Consider the following 19,315-nt stretch of genomic DNA (forward strand, 5'->3'; position numbering starts at 1 on the left):
GAAACATGGTCCTTATCCTGTGAGGAAAAAACTTATTTCATAAATTGAGTGATCTCTTAACTAACCAGACATATGGGGATTTTCTATACACTTTTCACCCTGGATGCTAAGTAAAACCACTGAGTGTTTCTTTCTTGTCCTCATCCCTGACTGTAGACAACAGAAGGCAGACCTTTATAACATTTATGTGGATGGGAGACTTTGGGATGAAGCTTTAAGGTCTGTCCAGTCCGTCTGTGTGTATGTGTGTGTGTGTGTGTGTGTGTGTGTGTGTGTGTGTGTGTGTGTGTGTGTTAGAGAGAGAGAGAGGAGAGGGAGAGAGAGAGAGAGAAAGAGAGAGAGACAGAGAGAGAGAGAGAGAGAGAGAGAGAGAGAGAGAGATGTAAGTGTATGTATATGCTTTCATATGGAGGTCAGAGGACAATGGGTGCCTTTCCTCAGGTACTGTCCACTTTGTCTCGAACACAGGGCTTTTCTATGGCCTGGAAAGCATCAAGAAGACTAGATACCAAGAGCTAGGGCGTCATCTGTCTCTGCCTCCCCAGCACTAGGATTAAAAGTTGCACATACTTGGGTTATTTATTTAATGTGGGTTTGAAGAATAGGGCTTGGGTCCTCAAGTGTGCAAGGCAAGCGCTTTGCCAGCTGAGCCACCTCCCCAGTCCCATGATCCTCATTCTTAAGCCTCAACATTTTTGAGAGGGCCCTATTCACTAAATGCTATGTTCTCAAACATTGTTCTAGCCCCTGCCATGGGTTAAGCCTCACTGTTTTGTGTTTTTATATTCACAACCAAATGAAAGCAAATACCAAACTCCTTAGGATCCTGTTTTAACTTAACAAGCATCTACCAAATGCTTTAAAAAAATCTTCCATCCCTTCTTATGTCTGTCCATCTTCTTTGCAAATATTAGGTCACCAGGATATGCAGGTATTGGACTAGTGTTTTTCACTCTGCAACCAAACTATGAACTATCCATCTGGTTTGTTTAACACACTGGCTAATGAATGTCCATAAGACCTTGAACCATCCAGAAACTAGAGAAGACTCCATTTCTAGCTAGTAATTAGAGAGTTTTAACCAGATTTCTGAGATAACATTCAAACTTGTGGGCTAGCACACTGACCAGTGTGGTCGCCATGAGCCACAGGTATATCCACAGCATTTGTAATGTGGCCAGTGTCTGAAGAATTGAAGTATTAATCTTACCTAAATATAACTATGATACTATCGTATTTAAAGCAATTATACAATCATATCTTATTTTTTCTCCTCACACACCTCTATTGTTTTGGTCAGACTTGAAATTAATTTTACATTTAACTTTGTGGAACACATATCTTCCAAATTGAGAGTGACCACAAATTTCAAAGACTTGGAACAAAATAAATGATTATAAAAATAAGCTATGAATGGATTTTTTGAGTGTGCATTGATATGATAATTTTGATGCTGGAGTTTAAAATGATATTAAATACTTTTCCACCTGTTTCATTTTATTCTGTAAAAAGGGCTGTTAAACAGTTTAAGGCTGGAAATAAGGCTCCATTTATGTTTCTTCTTAAACAAGTAATATATTTATTAGTAAATAAATAGGAAAAGAAATACCCACATGTAAGGTTGACTATGTAGGTGTTCTGTGATGTTCCTATACACCCAGAGCAATGCTGGTAAGAAGGGATGCTTTTATCCTTTGTAAGCTCTCATGTTGACAGCATGTGTGAGCAGCCTCCTCAGAGCTGAATTAGAAGTGATCATTTTGGACTTATGAATGATTGTAATTTCATGGTATAATAATAATAATAATAATAATAATAATAATAATAATAATAATAATAATAATAATAATAATAAAACACTTTCCAGAAAGATGAGATGCATTGGAGTGGAGTGAAGATTTTTTTTTCCAATAGTCCCCTTTCCCAAGGTCACTGATAAATCCTCAAGGACTTTTGAGATCCATAAATAATTAAGTGTGAAGTCCTATAGGATAACCATTCTCCCTCTCACCTCCAGAAAATTTTTGGTATTTTTAGTAGAGTATATGGTAATTGTTACTAGTAAGTATATCTCCTTGTTTTGGTTAGGTTTCTACTGTTGTGACAAAACCCCATGGCCAAAAGGAACTTGAGGGGAAAGGGACTAAAGAATTAATCAGGAGAATTAACCCCATGTCAACTTGAAACATCATTACAATTATTAAACCATAATCTTTCCTTTTCTGTTTACCACCCCCAATAGCTCACACTAATATCAATATTGAAATATAAAGCGTGCTTCAATTGTAAGTGCCCTAGTCTTTAAAACCTCAAACACTTTAAAAGTTTAGTTACTTTAAAACACCCAAAGTCTCTTTCAAAGAGTCTTTCTAAAGATTCTTAGTCTCTGTAACATATCCAAAGCCTATCTGTTAATGACTTCTATAAAATTAAAAAACAAGTTAAACACTTTTACTCCAAAAGAAAAGAATCAGAGCACAGTCACAATCTGAATAAAACAAACCCAAAGCTTCATGGCATAAATTAAATCTTACAGCTCAAGCCACTGTATCTAGGATTTACTCAGAATCTTCTCTGCTCTCCAGTGTCTCGCCAGCTCCGCCTCTCTAGTTTTTCCATTTATCATACACATACCTGTCTTGTAGGCTCAGGCCAGCTCCAATCCACATATGCTACTCTCCTTGATGGTTGTCCCATAGTCTTGGCATCTCCAGTATGTTGGTGTCTCCAGAGCCTGGTCCTTCACTTCTGACATCTTGTCAAGGAGTCTGATCCTGCCACATGGTGTCAAGACCCAACTTCTCTTCCTGACCCTTTTAACCCAGAGATTTCCACCCAGTGCCTAGCCTCAGCTGTTCTCCATGACTCTTTCATTCCTTTAAAACCAGTATCACCTGGAAGACTCTTATACATTTACCAAATTTGGCTACCAGGATGAAATACTGCCTTACTCCTCTCTGGGCCACAGCATCTGTGTGCTGACTAGGAGAAAGTACTCCCAGAAGATTTTGCTTTGGTGATGCAGTCTCTTCTTAATCACTATTAATTTCTCAGTTCCAGCTAATCTGCATCAATTGGCATAAAAAATGCAAAGGTAGACTTCCGTAGTGATGGCGATCCCTTCTGAATCACAGCTGATTCTTCTGCTCCGTCTGACCAGAACCACACATTCTTAATTCAAAATATCACATGAACAGACTAAATAGAGTCTTAAAAAGGCTCCCACACTTCCCTCTGAAACCCCACAAGCCAGGCCACCATCACCTACACTGCTCTCAGCATTAGCTTCTGTGTTCCCAAAACAGCTCATTAAGCTCTGAGAATTCAATGGCTTTTCCAGATCAAAGTTTTAAATGCCTTCTGTGTCCCTTCCCTAAAATGTAACTAGGTTTGTAACGGCAATAGTTTACTCACTGGTGCTAATTTCTATCTTGGTTAGGTTTTTATTACTGTTCTAAAGCACCATGACTAAAAGTAACTTGGGGAGGGAAGGGTTTATCTGTCTTATTCATCCTGACCACAGCCCACCAATGAGGAAAGCCAAAACAGAATCAAGGCAGAAACCTGGAGGCATGAACTGAAACAGAGGATGCTGCTTATTGGATTGTTCTCCATGACTTGCTCAGCCTATCTGTCTACAATCCAGGACCATGTAGCACCATGCCCAACAACAAATAAGCCGTCTCACAACCATCATTTATAAAAAACGTAAATGCAGGAATATGTCTTATAACCATTGCCCAGAAGAGTTTTTCTTCCTTCTGGTTCCACAACAAGAAGGAAAGAAATTGTGGGGAAGAATATTGAGGGAAACGTCCACAGAATAAGATCAGCGGGGTCAAGGTAGAAGCCAGGTGCAGGCCATGGGACGTGATTATGGACCTATGAGTATGGCTCACTTAAAAAGTCAAATGTGTGTTAGCCTAATGTCTGTTGTGGTGGAGGGACACATGAAGAAGTCCCGTGTTTATTTACCTCCTTTACCTCATGGCAGTTCTTGGAAAAGGGAACACTTGGTGCCAGCCAATGGCCTTTTCACACCCCTGTCTCTAATGGAAATCAAGATTGTAAAAGGGAAATTTGGTGGACCTGCAACCGTAGGCATGCATGTATGGTGGATCGTAACTCATCAGATCCCATGTTATGATGAATCTCATAATGAGTGCCAACTACTGGCAGACCCATGCAGTGTGACTGCAGCAGATGTCATGTGTGTACAGATCGATTTTGTGAGCTTCCCTTCTACCTATTAAGAGCTAGAACAAAGCAATGTTCCTATTGGCTTTAGATGGTCTTCCATAGGTCCCTTAATACTTGTCTACCATATACAACTAAGACCCATAGTCCCAAAATGGTAGACAAAAGAAAGAGCTGACGTCACCCAGCCATAGTAATCAAAGTCTTTGAACCAATCCCAATCCAGAACTTCTGAGCAGAGATTACAAATCATGTAAGTTATCCACAGAATGCAGTGTTCAAGTTCCTATCATGGAAAATCCTAAAAATTGCAATATATGGGTTCTTGAAGCTGTGACCCATAAGAGCCCAATCCAATATACTGCCTAAACAGTTGTGTAAGCAAACAAAAATGCAGGCTGGGATGATGGATAGCTCAGTTAACATGGTGTTTGCTTTGCAAGTTCAATTCCCCAAAGCCCGTTTAATAAAAACCAGGGGTGATGGTGGCTGTTTGTAATCTCAGCACTGGTGAGGTAGACTCAGAAAGATCCTTGTCAAGTTGAGAACATTTGACAAGTGCCAGCCATTGGGAGAGCTTACCTCAAAATTACAAGGTAGCTAAGATCTGAGAAACAATGGCAGAAGTTGTTCTTTTGCCTTCACACACATACATGTTCACACATGTGCATGAACATCCTAAGACATACATATGCCTGTGTGTCTGTGTGTACATACATGCAAACACACATTATCCAATCGGTGCCATTTGTTTTATAGAATTTGGGTTTGTGTTTTTTTTCTTTTCCTGTGTGTGTGGGTGGGGGGTATGGGTGTATGTGGGGGGGTTATGGGGCTGTGTGTGTTTGTTTCTCCTTTAGAAAGAATTTCAAAAACCAAAACTAAAGAGAAAATTCCACCAGTTGGTTTCTTTGCTTTCCTTTCTTACATCCTTCCTTTGCTAATACAGGTTCCATTTAGTGATGTCACATGAAGCCTGACCTTCGCCTTGTCGTTTTGCCCTATGTTGGAGAGGCCAAGCCAGTCTTTCAATAACCCCCAGTGAAGGCTAAACTGGAGTCCTTTCTAGGCCAACAGCAGGCTCCTGTTTTCTGTTCCATGCAAAACTGGTTTTATCTCCCAGGGGTTGCCTCTCCTGCTGGGGAGACAATGTGAAGTCACTGATCACACTCCTGTGTGCCTTGTCAAATCAGGCTCCTGAGCAAGACTAACTACTTAGATGTGGGGCCACTCTGCAGAGAGAACACTGTTCTAAATGGTTAAAAAGACACTGAGCCGGTTGGTAGGGTGTTTGCCTCTCATGCAAGAGGCTGGCTGGGGTTTGAGCCACAGCACTGCACAGCCAGGGATGGTGGCTTAGCCTGTAGAGCTAAGTAGAGAGGTAGAGAGGTCAAGGCAGGAGGATTAGAGGTTTCAGTTTGACCACATAGCAAGATCCAGGCCTGGGTTACATGAGACAATACTTCAGAGCTGAGACACTCCTGCTTCTCTCTGTCACCTCCATGGTACCCCAGAGGCTAGGTGTTCTGCATTCCAAGGGAGCAGATGCTGTTGGCCAGGCAACAGGCCTTGCCATGCCTAAGGAGGCTTTCCCCAGAAACAGAGTCCTCTACCAGCCCATGTCCCCAGAGCTTCCCACTTATTTTTATAAGGCTCTAAGGTGACTTTTCTCCTATATATGAGGCTGGGAGTTAAGCTTAATGTACAAACCTATATTTTACAAAGCGGCAGGTTGGCCTTCTCCTATTGACAGACTTGGGAGCTGAGATTTATTACAGAATGGTAATCAGGCAAAAGAATAAATACACTGCATCTTTAATTCATTAATCACCTCGGGAAGCAAAATGAACTACAGTAAAGAAGACAATATGTTTTCCAATGGTGGGGGTGGGGGAAGAGGGAGTCGGTCACTCAATAAAATCTGTCCCTAAAATCCATTTTGTGCTCAGATTAGAGCCAGGATGTTTTGACTCTGAGGCTGAACTCCTACTGGGATCTGCTCATTTTGCAGAGAAAATGGGGCAGACTTGTCCATGGGTGAAACCTAGGTGTCCCTGGTGTCCATTGCTGGGTGCCTGTTGGAACTGGTATCATGAACCAAAGGCTAGCTAAGAGATTCAAACTCTACCCCATCAGGTAGAAGGGGTAGAAATCCAGACTCACTCATCACACCTGCTACGAGAGCTGTGCTGCCTTTTCCTCTTCTCGATGTTTTGTTTCATCAAACCCCCCAATAAGTCTAGGGAGGTGGCTCGGTGGGTAAAGGGTTTATGCATGAGAACATGAGTCCACTTCCCAGAGCCATGTAACAAAGCCAGGCTAGCAAAGCTTGTCTGTAATCTCAAATAGGGAGTCGGGGACAGATGGGTCCCCGGGTCGTGATAGCCAGCCAGCATAGCCTACTTGGTAAGATACAGGCCAATGAGACACTCTATGCATCCTTCCCAAAATGGGGCCGGAATTATGGCTCGGTGGGTAAAGATGCTTGCCACGAAGCCTGAAGATCTGAGTTTCATCCCTGCAACACAGAAGGTGAATCTCCCAGGAGAAAAGTGACTTCTATTCTCTGTTCTCTACTGGTGTACTGTAGCACATGAGCACTTGGATACGTGTGTGTATGTGTGTGTGTATGTGTGTGTGTGTGTGTATGTGTGTGTGTATGTGTGTGTGTATTTTGATACATGTTATCCTCTGACCTCTGTTCATATATGCCTGTAGTTCTGCATGTATGTGTACCTGCACACACACAAGCACAGACATATACATGACCATATCACACACACTCACATAATCCACATAGTACCTGGCAAACGTGTTAACAAAATTAGACATGGAGTTTTATTCTCCCTAGTCACTGCCGCTGGGCACAGGGGACAGGGGAAGGCATCCTTCTTTCTCTTCAGCAGACCCACAGGGTGAGCAGCAGTGAGCCAACATCCATCTGTGCAGCCTTCACAGCGTAGGTCTCCCCGAAGAGGTAATCACACTTAATGTTTGCCTGGAACTTTGAGAGAGGACCCTTCACATCACGGTGTGATTATCTGAGAAGGGAAGAACTGGCAGCGATTGATCAGACCCCTCAGAACTGTCCCCACAGTGTGGATCCTCACCCACTCTTACTGACATCTAGAAAGTTGGTTTTGGTTATCCCTACTGTGTGCATGAGGTCAAACCCTGACCACAGAATTTAAACTGGATTTCTCTACTTGAGCATGATTTGTATTGGGTGGTGCTGACCTGAGCATGTAGGACCAAGGCATTCTCTCTGCCAAATCATGGCAAACTAGATGTTGCTGGATGTCCCTGACAAGCAATACCATCCTCAGTTGAACCTCATTGTCTGAAACAAACTGTTGAGGCCACGTAGAGGAAGGCTTCAGAGTTGAAAATAATGCCTGATTCCTATATTAGATGGTTCTCTAAGTGTCCCTTCAGATACCTTGAAACTGTAGGTCTCCAAAGCACAAATGTGTTCTCCCTTCCAGTACCATCTGGGACGTAGTTAGACCTGTATGTTCTCGGGGTCTGGGGAGTTGGCTCCATCAGCTAAATATTTACCTTGCAAGCACAAGAACCCAAATTTGATTCCAAAAGCCTACATGAGGGAAAAAAAGTAGACGTGATGTTTGTGTTTCTAATCCAAATGTTGGGGAAGTAGGGACAGGAAGATCCCTGGGGATCACTGGATAGCTGGCCTAGCCTACTTGACAAGTTCCAGGTCAGTACCAGACTCTCAAAATAAAGGTATAAGGATAGTTCCTCATAAAATCATGTTTCCTCTCACTTTCATAGACATGTACACATGTACACACACACACACACACACACATACACACACACACACACACACACACACACACAATTCTGAACTTCAGGATTCTCTTCCAATGATGTGTCTAGATGTGTCTACATGCCTACTGTTTTACAGTGTTCTTGGTTGCCAACTTGACACACTTGGGAAGAGAGAAGCTCAGTTAAAGAATTCCCTCTGTCTGAGGCAGAAGGGCCTGGGAAGAGTAAGAAAGGGAGCTGAGAGTGAGTCTGGGAAGAAGCTGATAAACAGTGGTCCTCCATGTTCTCTGCCTTGAGTTCCTGACTCCACCGATATTGGGCTACCCCCTTCTTCCCTAAGTTGCTTTTGGCCATTTCGTTTATACAACAGAAGAAAGCGATCTAGAACACTTGTTACTGTAGGCACCAGTTCAAGAGGTAAAGGCGGCCACTGAAAGAGGTATGAAGGGTGTTCACTGTGTCTGATGCATCTGCTCAGTAAAAGAGTGGCTAGCCTCAGGGGAAACATTACCTTTTATCGGTAAGATAGCAGAGTTCAGAGATTTCAGGAATTTGTTCCCTCTACAGCCCTGGCCTGCAATTCTTGGCCCTTCAGCCTTTCTGTTCCTCCTTGGCCCCTGGCAAGCTATGGATGGCCTGAACATCTGCTCAAACCCTTTCCCTTCTGATATTTTTCTCTGACACCCCCAGACCGCTCCTACTTCGCGTTTCTCTTCTGTGTCCCATCAGAGTAGCACCATCAGCCAGGCCTTTGCTATCTGCCCGTTGAGCAGTCTTTTACTCTGGGGCCTCCTTACACAGTGGTGTGATGTGAACTGTGTAAAACCTGGCTGTGAGTATGTGCGGAGGTATGGAAGGGAGCCTTCATTTTAGAGTCATGTTGGTTCCTCTTGCAAATATTCTGACCATGGATAGTTTCACGTCCCCCATGTTAGTCCTTGGACATAGAACTGAGAAAATGGTAGTTCACACTATTTTCATGGGACAGGAAGGGTGGGATGTGGAGCCACACAGATCCACTATGCCTTTACGGACAAACTTCCCTTCAGGTTGAAGGATGAAGAACCAGGTAAGCAAGGCACAGTTATCATCTGTCAAAACAGACTGCAGGGTCCCCTTAAGTCCCAAGGAAAGTCATTCTGTGTTTCTGATCCAGAGGAGACAAGGTTGCCACTGGTCACTTCTGCTGCCTCCCCCTCCCAGTGACAGCAGCCAGGTTACATGGGCACTTCCTAAATGCCATCTCAGCTGGGTCTTTTAACTTGCATAACAATCCCATGGGGCTCTTTGTAGCTTCCCTCCCTCTTCCCATTTGAAAGATAAGGAAATGAGGCATGCTGAGAGAGGGGAAGTGAGTTTGCCAGTCACAGGATTGAGAAGGTCTGGCCTCTGTGCCTGGATCATCATCATTGGCCCTCTGTTTAGAAATGCCCAAGTGTTTGCAGCAGGAAAATGAAGTGCTTGTTTTTTCATATCAGAGAGTGGCTGAGCTAACAGTACCCTTGAGAGAAGAATTCCCCAAAGATACCCACGCTAGTCTATAGAGAGTCCAGAACTGCACAGTGACCGGGGATGATGGAGAGGGAAGAGGACCAGAGGGACAGCCCCACTTGGTAGCTCCCATCTCTCTTTTCTATTGTGATCTCACATAAACTCTCATTTTACAAACGGTTCCTCTGCTGAAACCAAACAAAATAAAAACGCGTTTGAAAAGACTCTGGGCCATGCCAAATCCTTAAATTTATGGAGTCAGTAACTGAAGCCTGGGGAGCTGCTAGCGGTCATTTTGACCACTCAGTATTTCTCTTCTAACTTGCCAGTGTGTTCAGAGACTAAAATAACTTGGAGGGATTTCTCGGAACATTCGGTGTAGCCCAGTGGCCTCCACCCTATGAGGAAAAGAGCTTAGACAAAATTTGAAGCATGCTAGGAACACAAGGCAGGTTATAGTCTTCCCCCATACCCTCCACTGGGGACACTGTGTGAACTAGGCTCTGTCCACCAGTTTCAACACTCACTCACATCCTTATTGATGGCAAGAATACTTTGCCTTGCTACTGTGTATAATTTCTTTGTAAGCTGTCTTGCCTCCATTCAGAGACTTCCCCCTCAAGACAACAATGTTGAAGAATTGTAGCTGCGAACACCTTTGCTCGCAACTCTCCACTGGGTTGTCTGGTAACTCTCTCCACCTAGCAGAATACTCTGGGTCCACTGCTGCGTGTTAAGATATAACTCACAAATTAAAAACCGAATGAAGAAACACATTCTTGTGTCAATGGCTTAAGGGGATTCTTTCTCTAAGCTACGGTTAAAGCTTTCTTAGTCTTTCTTACATTTGTAGCATTTTGGAGCAATTTGCTGGAGTCAAAGAAAGCAGTGAAATTCCCATAACTGACTTCAAAGCCCCCCAAATCCTGTATCAGTGGAGGGGAGTCTAGTAGCAACCCCAGAGGGGACGTTATTCAAAGAGGCACGTGTAAAAACGTGCTAGGCATTTTTTTGCCCAAGCATCTGTGATTGATGTGAGTGGCAAACACGTGACCAAATCCCCTTGTAGTGCTTTAAAGAAGCGTCCCCCTCCTTTTCTTCTCCCCAATACTGAGAATACAGAAAAGAGCAATAGATAACCTCTTGCCTCAGCTGCACGTGCAGCACTGGCCTTGATTCAGTGGATGCACGTGAGTCCCCTTTACCTAGTGAAAAGTGTGAAGTCTGGGGACAGTTAGGTGGTTGATGAGTGGAGGCATGGATGGACAGACAGACAACCTAGGAGGGGGAGAGGATGGGTTGCCTGGATGGGCTCCTACTTAGTCATGAATTCTAGTTGCAAACAGAGATGTAGGAAGCTTGCAATACTTCTAATCTCCAGGTCTTTTCTTTTCTTTTCTTCCTTCTTCACTTTCTCCCCTCCCTCCCTCCCTTCCTCCCTCCCTCCCTCCCTCCCTCCATCCATCCATCCTGTTCTTCACTTTTATTCCCTGGCTGACCTTCCAATCTCTTCTTTGAGCCCAGCACTGCCTACTCATCTTGGACTGTGTTTGAGACAATGTTTCCTTCTCAGCTTCTGCACATAAGTCCTCTGCTTGTTCTAGATGCATCTCCAACAGAAAGTCCATTTTCCAGTATGCAAATAGCACCCTGTGGTTGTCTAATTAAATGCTAAAAGTACTTAATGTGGGTTTTTTTAATGGCAAAACAGTCAGTATGAAAAAAAATAAAATTGTATGAAAAAAATAATTGTCAATAGATCTAAACCAGTAATCACCTGGTAGAACTGTGGCTCATCAGTTGGTAAGGCTGGCCTTGAGCATGAAAACCCAAGTTCAATCCCTAAATGACAAGGAAAAACAAAAAACAAAATCAAACAAAACTCCCCCAGAAAACAGGTATAATGATACATACGTGTGCTCTCAGTGCTGGAGAGGAAGAGATCAGGCTAACCAGCTAAACAAAATAAAAGAATACATAAAAAAAAAAAAAAAATAACACAATGTGCAGGTGACATTTAATTTGTTATCCAAGTATGGAAACTTTACTCATAAAAGACATAAGCAGTTGTCAGGAGATTTTTGAAAAGCTAGACGAGAGTTAAAATAATTTTTCAGTTCAGGAGGCTGTAAAGACATCTTCTTGAATGTTTCACCACGTTCTAAAACTGTTATCACACATCGGAGTACATGTTTGGCTAGTCAACTACTTAGTCAGGGAGACCTGTGCTTTGCTCAAAAAGCACTGAGCTGTGGCTACAGCGTGCCGTTCACCGTCGGGCAGCTCGGGCTCAAACACAAGAACACTCAAGGTGTGGACGTCACTGCCACATGGTCTCAGCATCCAAGAGCAGAGGTGAAACTCACAGGGCCATCTCCTTAAAAGGTATGCAGTATTCACCACAGGTCCACGTGTTTGTGTGTGCATGCGTGTGTGTGTGTGTCTGCAAAAGTCTGTGCAAATAACTTGAGAATGCATCTATCTCTGTAGTTTCATCATGGAATAATCATTCTCTTTTCTGTGTGGATTAATTTTTAAAAGCATCGGAGTGTAAAAATTTACCAGTCCACCAGCTCAAATCCTCATCTCCCCTGTTCACCACTAAGTCTGTGAGATGCTAGGTGCATAGCTGACTGCCTAACCCTCCTTGGCTTTTTGGTCAGTTAAACCCCATCATCCCCCTCTAAAAACAAAAACAAAACAAAAACACAAGAAAATATGTGACATGTGATCCTGCAAAGCATTAGGAGAATGGGACCCACCCACATGCTGAAGCTATGCTGTGGTCAAGTCAGGTTTAAACTGGAGGCTTCGAGCTCTGGTCTGCTCACCCCCCATCCCTCCACCCCCAGGACCTTATCTGACTGAATTGGCTTTGCTCATCATGAATAGAGTTGATGTTTCTAAAGGACTGAGGAGGCCAGATGGAGTGGGAAATACAAAGGGATTGTTTTGCCCTTCTTCTGAAACCAGACCTGGAAGATGCTGAGTCATCAGAAGGCCATGAATTCAGGAGCTTTGCCAGGGGCTTCTTGGCTCTCTGAGTTTTCTATAGATGCTGGTGCCCCCTGCATTCCTCTCCAGGACTCTATATTTATTCCTCCTTACATGCTGGAATGCCTTGGGATTGTTTAAAATAAAAACACTGGTGTGTGAGCTCACCCACCCCTCGAGGTCCCGATTTAATTGACTTGAGGCAGGGCATTAATGATTTTGAAAGTACTATCAATCCAGGATTGATAACCCATCTTTTAGGTTCAGAGATCTGCTTGTGCCCAACCCCTCTCATCCCTGCCTCCAAAGCAGGTGTACATGTGGCTTGAATATTAATTTTCATCTCGTGCATATGACTAAGCAAGGAGGTGGCCCAAGGACCCTCCCCCCTGCTACTGCTCAGCAGATATTAGGTAAGCCAATCAGTTCTCTTCTAAGTTGGGGATCCCAGGGTGTCCAGATAACCTCTGATGGAGCCTTAAGAGTAAAGGACATGTTTGGGGTGGGACTTGGAAGTAAAGGTGGGTTCCATGTGTACCCCAAGGCAGAGGATGAACTTGTATACCTGGTTCTCACCCAAGCCATCTTGTATTTACATCCTTTTAAAAAGGAACACAGAAACGGAAAGCTGCTTTCAAAGCCACAGACTCCCTGGTCAGGACCCTAGGATACTGAGTATTCCTTACAGAAGCTTTGGCTCTCTGAATGGCTCATCCAGTTGAAAAAGGCTAAGGCATGTTCAACAATGCCTGAAGGGTGTTCTGCACAAGCAGAGGGACTCCAGCCGAACTCCTGAGATCTCCTGCAGAGCCCTGGATTTGCCCCCACCTCATAGTTCCCCCTCTGAAGTCATCACAGATAGAATCTATCCAATCCTTCTGGACTGTTGAGACGCATGAGAATGAGCCAAAGGCATCGTTGAGGACAAGGTCTCCACCAGGGAAACTCAGTTAAAGGGCTCTTTGGTACTTCAGGCAACTACACTTCTCTCTCTCTCTCTCTCTCTCTCTCAAAATTGCCTGGAACAATGCTAGTTACAGGAACTTTGGTGTTTAAAAGCAACCAAGGTTCATGTTCACACAAGTTTGGAAGTTCCTGAATGTCACCTGTGTTACTATATGTACATAGATCATACATACCAGCACATAAAGACTCTGAGATAGATGACAGCAATATTAAATGTTTAGCACACATTTTCCTAAATTATTTGAGCAGAGAGCTCCCCAAAGCACAATGGTTTTATTTTATTTTATTTTTTATTTTAGGGGGGATGGAGATTTTTTAATGAAGGAATAGCCATAAGCTATAACCAACCTTGGTTTTCTGATTTTTGAAAAGATTTACTTTTAAAAGGAAGAGCTGGTGGTGGGGGAGCTCGAGACTGTAATCACAACTTTATTCTAATGTAAACCAAGGCTTGTTGAGTGTCCAGGTCAGAATTTCATCCCATGTAACACTGTCTGAACATGGTGGGGGGTGTTTACCCAGTGCAGGTGTTTTACATATATTAACATATTTAATCCAAGTGCTTTACATATATTTCCATATTTAATCCTTTATGTTCCCCTTTGAGGGACAATTCCCATCCTCAAGATGTGGAAATTGTCTTCTTGGTAGTCCCAGGGCCGATTTCGCTGACAACTTTTATTCAACTGGGCTTTCCTTGGAAAGATTTACCAACAATGATTTATCTTCACTGCCCAGCCATTTGCTGAGTGACTGACTCTTTACGAATTGTGGAGTTTTAAGGAGATGTGTCATCCGTTGCTTTTTAAACTGTGGCTGGGATGACAGTCAGTGTCTTTCAGGTGGAAAGCCTTTTCCATTGCCTACCAAAATCAAAAGTAGAGGATCGTTTGTCCCAGAGACTTACAAGGGTCCTTTGAGGGTCAAGACCACAAGAGGCCATGGCTCTAGACCTCCAGATCCTAATCACATTATGTGTCTTTCCGTCTGAGCTACACTCCTCCCTGCTCAGGAAAAGAGGCCAAGGGGAGGGCACCTGGACACTTAGAGTACAAATTGAGGCTAAAAGCGAGGGTGTGTGGCTCGGGAAGGCTGCAGACAGACTGACTGATGGGGAGGCCTTGGCATGGCAGGCAGCTAAGCAAGACTGTAGTGAAGGATTACACGGCACCTAAGTTCCTTTGTGCCTAGTGCCCTCCACATCCTTATCGTGGATTAAAGCATCTACCCCTATACTTGTTTCAAGGACTGAAGATGGCATGGGTTCTGGCTCCTGGGAGACCCCTGCTCCTCGGTTGCTTCTCATCACACCCACCAACTCTGTAAATGGCTAAGTGGGATGTCCGGGTGTATGGATGTCAAGGATAACTCCGACAAACAGGTATGGCCACCATGTGGCCATGACAGACGTTAAATTTCAATCGTCCTTGAAGTGTGCATTTTTAAAACAGTCTCATAATCTCTGTGGCTAAAGCAGCTCCAAGCGAAACGTCTTAAGTTACATCATACAGTGTCTGCTCTGGAGAATCATGTCTTAGAGCATGACCGTCCGTCTCCACGCATGCCAGGGTACTCAATGAGGGCCCCTTCTGTGCATTTTTCTTCTTCTCTGAAAAGGGTGTGCTTCAGACAAGCCCCTAGTCGGGTGCTCCAGTATCCAAGATGCTGGTCACATGCACTGACATCCTGGGTGCAAGTTTGTCCAAGGTACCTTTGTAAAAAATAGTTTTCCAATTTCAGAAAATAAAACCTTGCTTGTGTGCACGCAACAAGGAGCGAATAAGCAGAGTCTCTTCTCTGAAAACAAGAAAAGATGCGTGAATGAAGTCATCTGGCATTAATGTCAAACGATTGCTTTGCTAACAAACAGAAGTATCATCTCGTCATTCATGCTGCACTGGGAGCCTATAATGTGCTGTGTTTAGCATTCTGGTCATTTATAGAATGTATTGATTTGTTCTTTATTGCAACGTTTTGGGGGTATATTTGTTGAGGTTTATGCTGCACCCAGCTCTCCATGGTACTAATGAAGCCAAAGATTAAATACCCGGGACGTTTGCGGCACAACAGTTACATCAATTTATTTCGACTCTCACACTAGCTTCATTTTTCAAATGTACAGATGTTATTGTACATTGTCCTGTTTCTAGATAGAATCCTTTGCCCCTATTTATCTCTCCTATTAACAGCTTAATAATTAAATCTGGAGACACAGGCAGAGGGAAATGTAATGAGAAAACTCCAGGGCTCTCCCAAGTAGTAACACTTGGTTTCCGTTCGACAAATCAGAGGGAGAGGTTAACACACAAAACCTTTCCAAAAGAGCTGCCTTTCCAGGTATAAACCCAGAAGCTGCCCAAAATGGATGAATACTTTTTCCCCCCTGGTTTGGTGTTAATCACAGTGCATTTTTTTTCCTTTAAAAAATTAATTAAAAACACTAGATCGAATAAATATTTCAAGAGACCAGCAGTAAAATGGGGAAAATCCCATGTGTTTGGAGTTTTAGTACTCTCTGAGTACAGAAATTTATTTGCAGGAAGCAGAAAATAGACAGCAAGCATAAAAACACAGCCGAGTCCCCCTAGTGAAATTATTTATCAAGCTAACAAGGGAGGGACCCTTCTACTCACAACAAGCCAGCGAGGAAAAGACACGGCTTTATATTTTACCTTTGGGTTAGCAAACCAGTAAAAATGCCAGCTGACAGGCACTTCACATAAACATTTCTTTTTAAATGAGCTTCCTTGTTAGGGAGAAGGGGAAAAGAGTCTTCTAAGCTAAGAAGCGCCATAGCTTCCAGACAGAAAACTCTAGCCCTGTACTCTGACGATTAGATGCGCACGTAACACCATTGACGAGGAATATAATGAAGTTACATGAATTACAGGTGGCACGAGAATCCCCAATTATAAGGCCATTAATCCCAGAGACCTTATGCCCTGGTTGTGGTAGCCAGGTGGGTGAGTGGGCAGAAATAGCTTGGTTCGTTAAGATACTTTGCTGGGTACCGGCTTCAGCAGGCTCTGAGAGAGACTTACATCCATACATATGCATGCACGCAGATACACAGATGTATAGATATAAGCATGCCCGAGCCTGGCATTGCATCCACTGTGCAAGCCTTCTTGCCGAATGCCATTTTCCAGATGTTCGATTTCATGAGCAGAACCCCAAAGTCGGTTTGTACAGCTCTAACTTAACGACATCGAACTTGGATTATAAACCACAGGCATCGTTTGCTGTAGCTTGCAATAGAAAAAAGGTTGGGAATAAAAAGAAATAAGAGAAGAGGTGAGGAGAGAAGTCCCCCCAAAAGCACAGGATGACCTGATCCCAATTAAACTTTAGAGATATAGTAAAAGTTGCTTTCCCAGAACCACTGTTCTCAATCACTCTGTAGAAGCCTCTGGATCAGTTGACAGAAGACACTCCCTGCCTCTCCTCCTCCCAAAAAGTGACATTCTTGCCCATTATCTCTGAGAATGGTGGCAAGATGCCTTTTTCATTTTATTGTCGAAGAAAATGGGCCCGGCAAAGATGGGCTTGATACTGTAAATTGCTGAGAAAAGGACCCGGGGAGCTAGCTCAGTGTTTAAGAGCCTGCATGCCTCTTTCAGAGGACCAGAGTCCTCGGCATCCAAACTGGGCAGCTCCTGACCACTTGTAACTCCAGCTCCGGGGGACCTGATTGGCTGCCTGCCCATTCTGACCTCACTTGGCCACCTGCACCCCCAGGCACAAACCCACACATGTGCACATACATAGAATTAAAGATAAGATAAGGAATAACGAATGAAATGAGATGTCCTAAATGAAATGTCAAGCAGACACAGGCTCAGCTACCTTGGAGGAGTAACCCCATGACCCTGCTCTTGCACCGATGCCTCAGTAGGATAGTGGCAGGTGGTTTTAAAGGAATGGACAGCTCAAAAGAAATAAAGTCAGTAACTCAAGCAAACTCTTCTGTATCCCTCCCCACCCCATAGGGACATTTTGGAATATTCTGTGAAACCCTCCTTCTAGGGCCAAGGGCTATACTCTTTAACTTAAATCCTACAAGCTTGCTTCTTTCCCAGCAGATCTGCAGGAATGGTTTGGGACTAGGCCACACTTCATTCCTGACTGCAGTGTTTCTGCTCTTAGGTTAGGATTTTATAAAATGCTATATATATATTTAATATTTACACACACACACACACACACACACACACACATTTCAAATGGATGTCCCTGAAGGCCAAAATGATGATGTGTGGAAAGCATTACACTTTCATCAATAGCTTTGTGGCACACAGCTTAGCTAGGCCTGGCTCTGAATGCATCGGAGGTGAACGGTCAGGCTTGGTTTCACTGCACCAATAGGGATGGCACTGAGGAGGCAGAGAAGCAGGGAGTCCGGGTAAAGGACAAGATGCCGAACAGCAAGAGATCTTCAGGGAGAGGTTCCTGATAACATTTGGAGAGAAAGGCAGCTGGGAGCTGAGCTAAGCTTTGCAACTCACAGAAACCCAGTTTCCCTCCTCCCCTCTATAGACTTTCAGCGGTGGTCTCCAAGAGCACAGAGGAAAACTGGTGGCCGTCCATGCATTTTGCTTTTATACTCTACTAGGTAATGATAAGAAACTGTGAAAGTTTTTTTTTTTTTTTTTTTAAATGAGAAAGAAAGGAAGAGGAGGGGAGAAGAGGGGCAGCAGGAGGAGAGTGAAGTGTTAGGGAATTAACACAAGAGACTTTGAGCATCAGCACAGAGTGTCTGAGCTAGCCCCGAATCACAGAATTAGAAAGCAGCTCTGAGCACTCACGTCACAGAGGTCAGCAGTGGTACAGGAATTTCTGGTCTCTCTGCAACCCTCCGTGAACAGAAAAAGAGAGGCTCCGAACATGCCGTCTACAGGAGCATTCTCTCAGAAAACGCAGCACCGGACTTCCACATTGTGAGGCTGTAGTATATGCCTCGGGAGCTTTGAAAGAGACCTATGTTTTCCATCGCAGGGTGTGGGAAGGGATGAGGAAAGAGGAGGGAGAAGAGGAGGAGAGTGCGGAGGGACAAGGATTAGGAGAGGAAGGAGAACCAGAACGAGGCAGGAAAATAACAAAGATAAACAGAATTCTGTTGTTCTATTCTGTCTAACAGTTTAGGACAGCTGATAACCCCACCGAAGCTTTGGCCCCCTTTCTTCATGTACATTAAGCATGAACCTCATTTTTAAATATAAACAAGCCAGAGGCAGACCACAGCAGTGTAGACGCCAGCCCTTTAATTAACTACCGTTGGTAACAAAAGGTCTCTATTTTGATTAGGGTACTGAGGGAGAGTCAACTCTGTTGCCTAAGAATTCCTTTAAATAATTACAGCCCCCAACTCAATTCTGCTGCAGGAGCCAGGGAAGAAAAGGAACTTTGTGTGTGGAACCCAATTTAAGGGAAGACGACCTCAGGGTCAATTTCTCGGAGCATTTGCGATCAATTCAATTCTCACCTCTACTGCCTACCTGCCAGCAAATGAACTTAGTGTGCCTTCCAATAGACAGGGAAGACAAGAAGAAACCATCGGAGGCTGCATGCGAGGAACCACATTAGATGATGCTGGCAGAGCAAAAAGCAGAAAATAAAAATCCTACCAGCAACGTCTCCCTTCCCATCCCTCTCTGGATTATCTTGACTTCCCGTTGATTCCATCATAAGATGCACCCTCTCACCATTAATTAGGAATTAATATCAGGCAGGGCTTACACCTCTGCTATCGCTGATCAGCAGCCAAGATTCAGCTGACAACATCTGCAAAAATCTCACGGCTTCTTTACCCCCCACGAAGCTCTGAATCCGAGCTATCCTCTGTCTTTTTGGGTGATATTAATGCCACCCGAGAGGA

At 43.8% G+C, this 19,315-nt stretch overlaps 1 protein-coding gene across 3 annotated transcripts in view; it reads right to left on the reverse strand.

Annotated features, from left to right (window-relative positions):
- The window catches only part of MAF (MAF bZIP transcription factor), a 342,209-nt gene that overhangs the window by 304,914 nt on the left and 17,980 nt on the right, over nt 1–19,315 (reverse strand). The window contains exon 3 of one of the 3 annotated variants that reach the window (XM_080937462.1): nt 11,563–15,237. The exons of the other annotated variants lie outside the window; for them this stretch is intronic. The gene's annotated coding sequence lies outside the window, so the exon portion shown is untranslated. Of the gene's footprint in view, nt 1–11,562; nt 15,238–19,315 lie in introns of those variants that run through there. 3 annotated transcript variants of the gene reach the window in all.

Source organism: Micromys minutus (assembly GCF_963924665.1).
Source record: "Micromys minutus genome assembly, chromosome: 24".
In the NCBI taxonomy this organism is placed as follows: domain Eukaryota; kingdom Metazoa; phylum Chordata; class Mammalia; order Rodentia; family Muridae; genus Micromys; species Micromys minutus.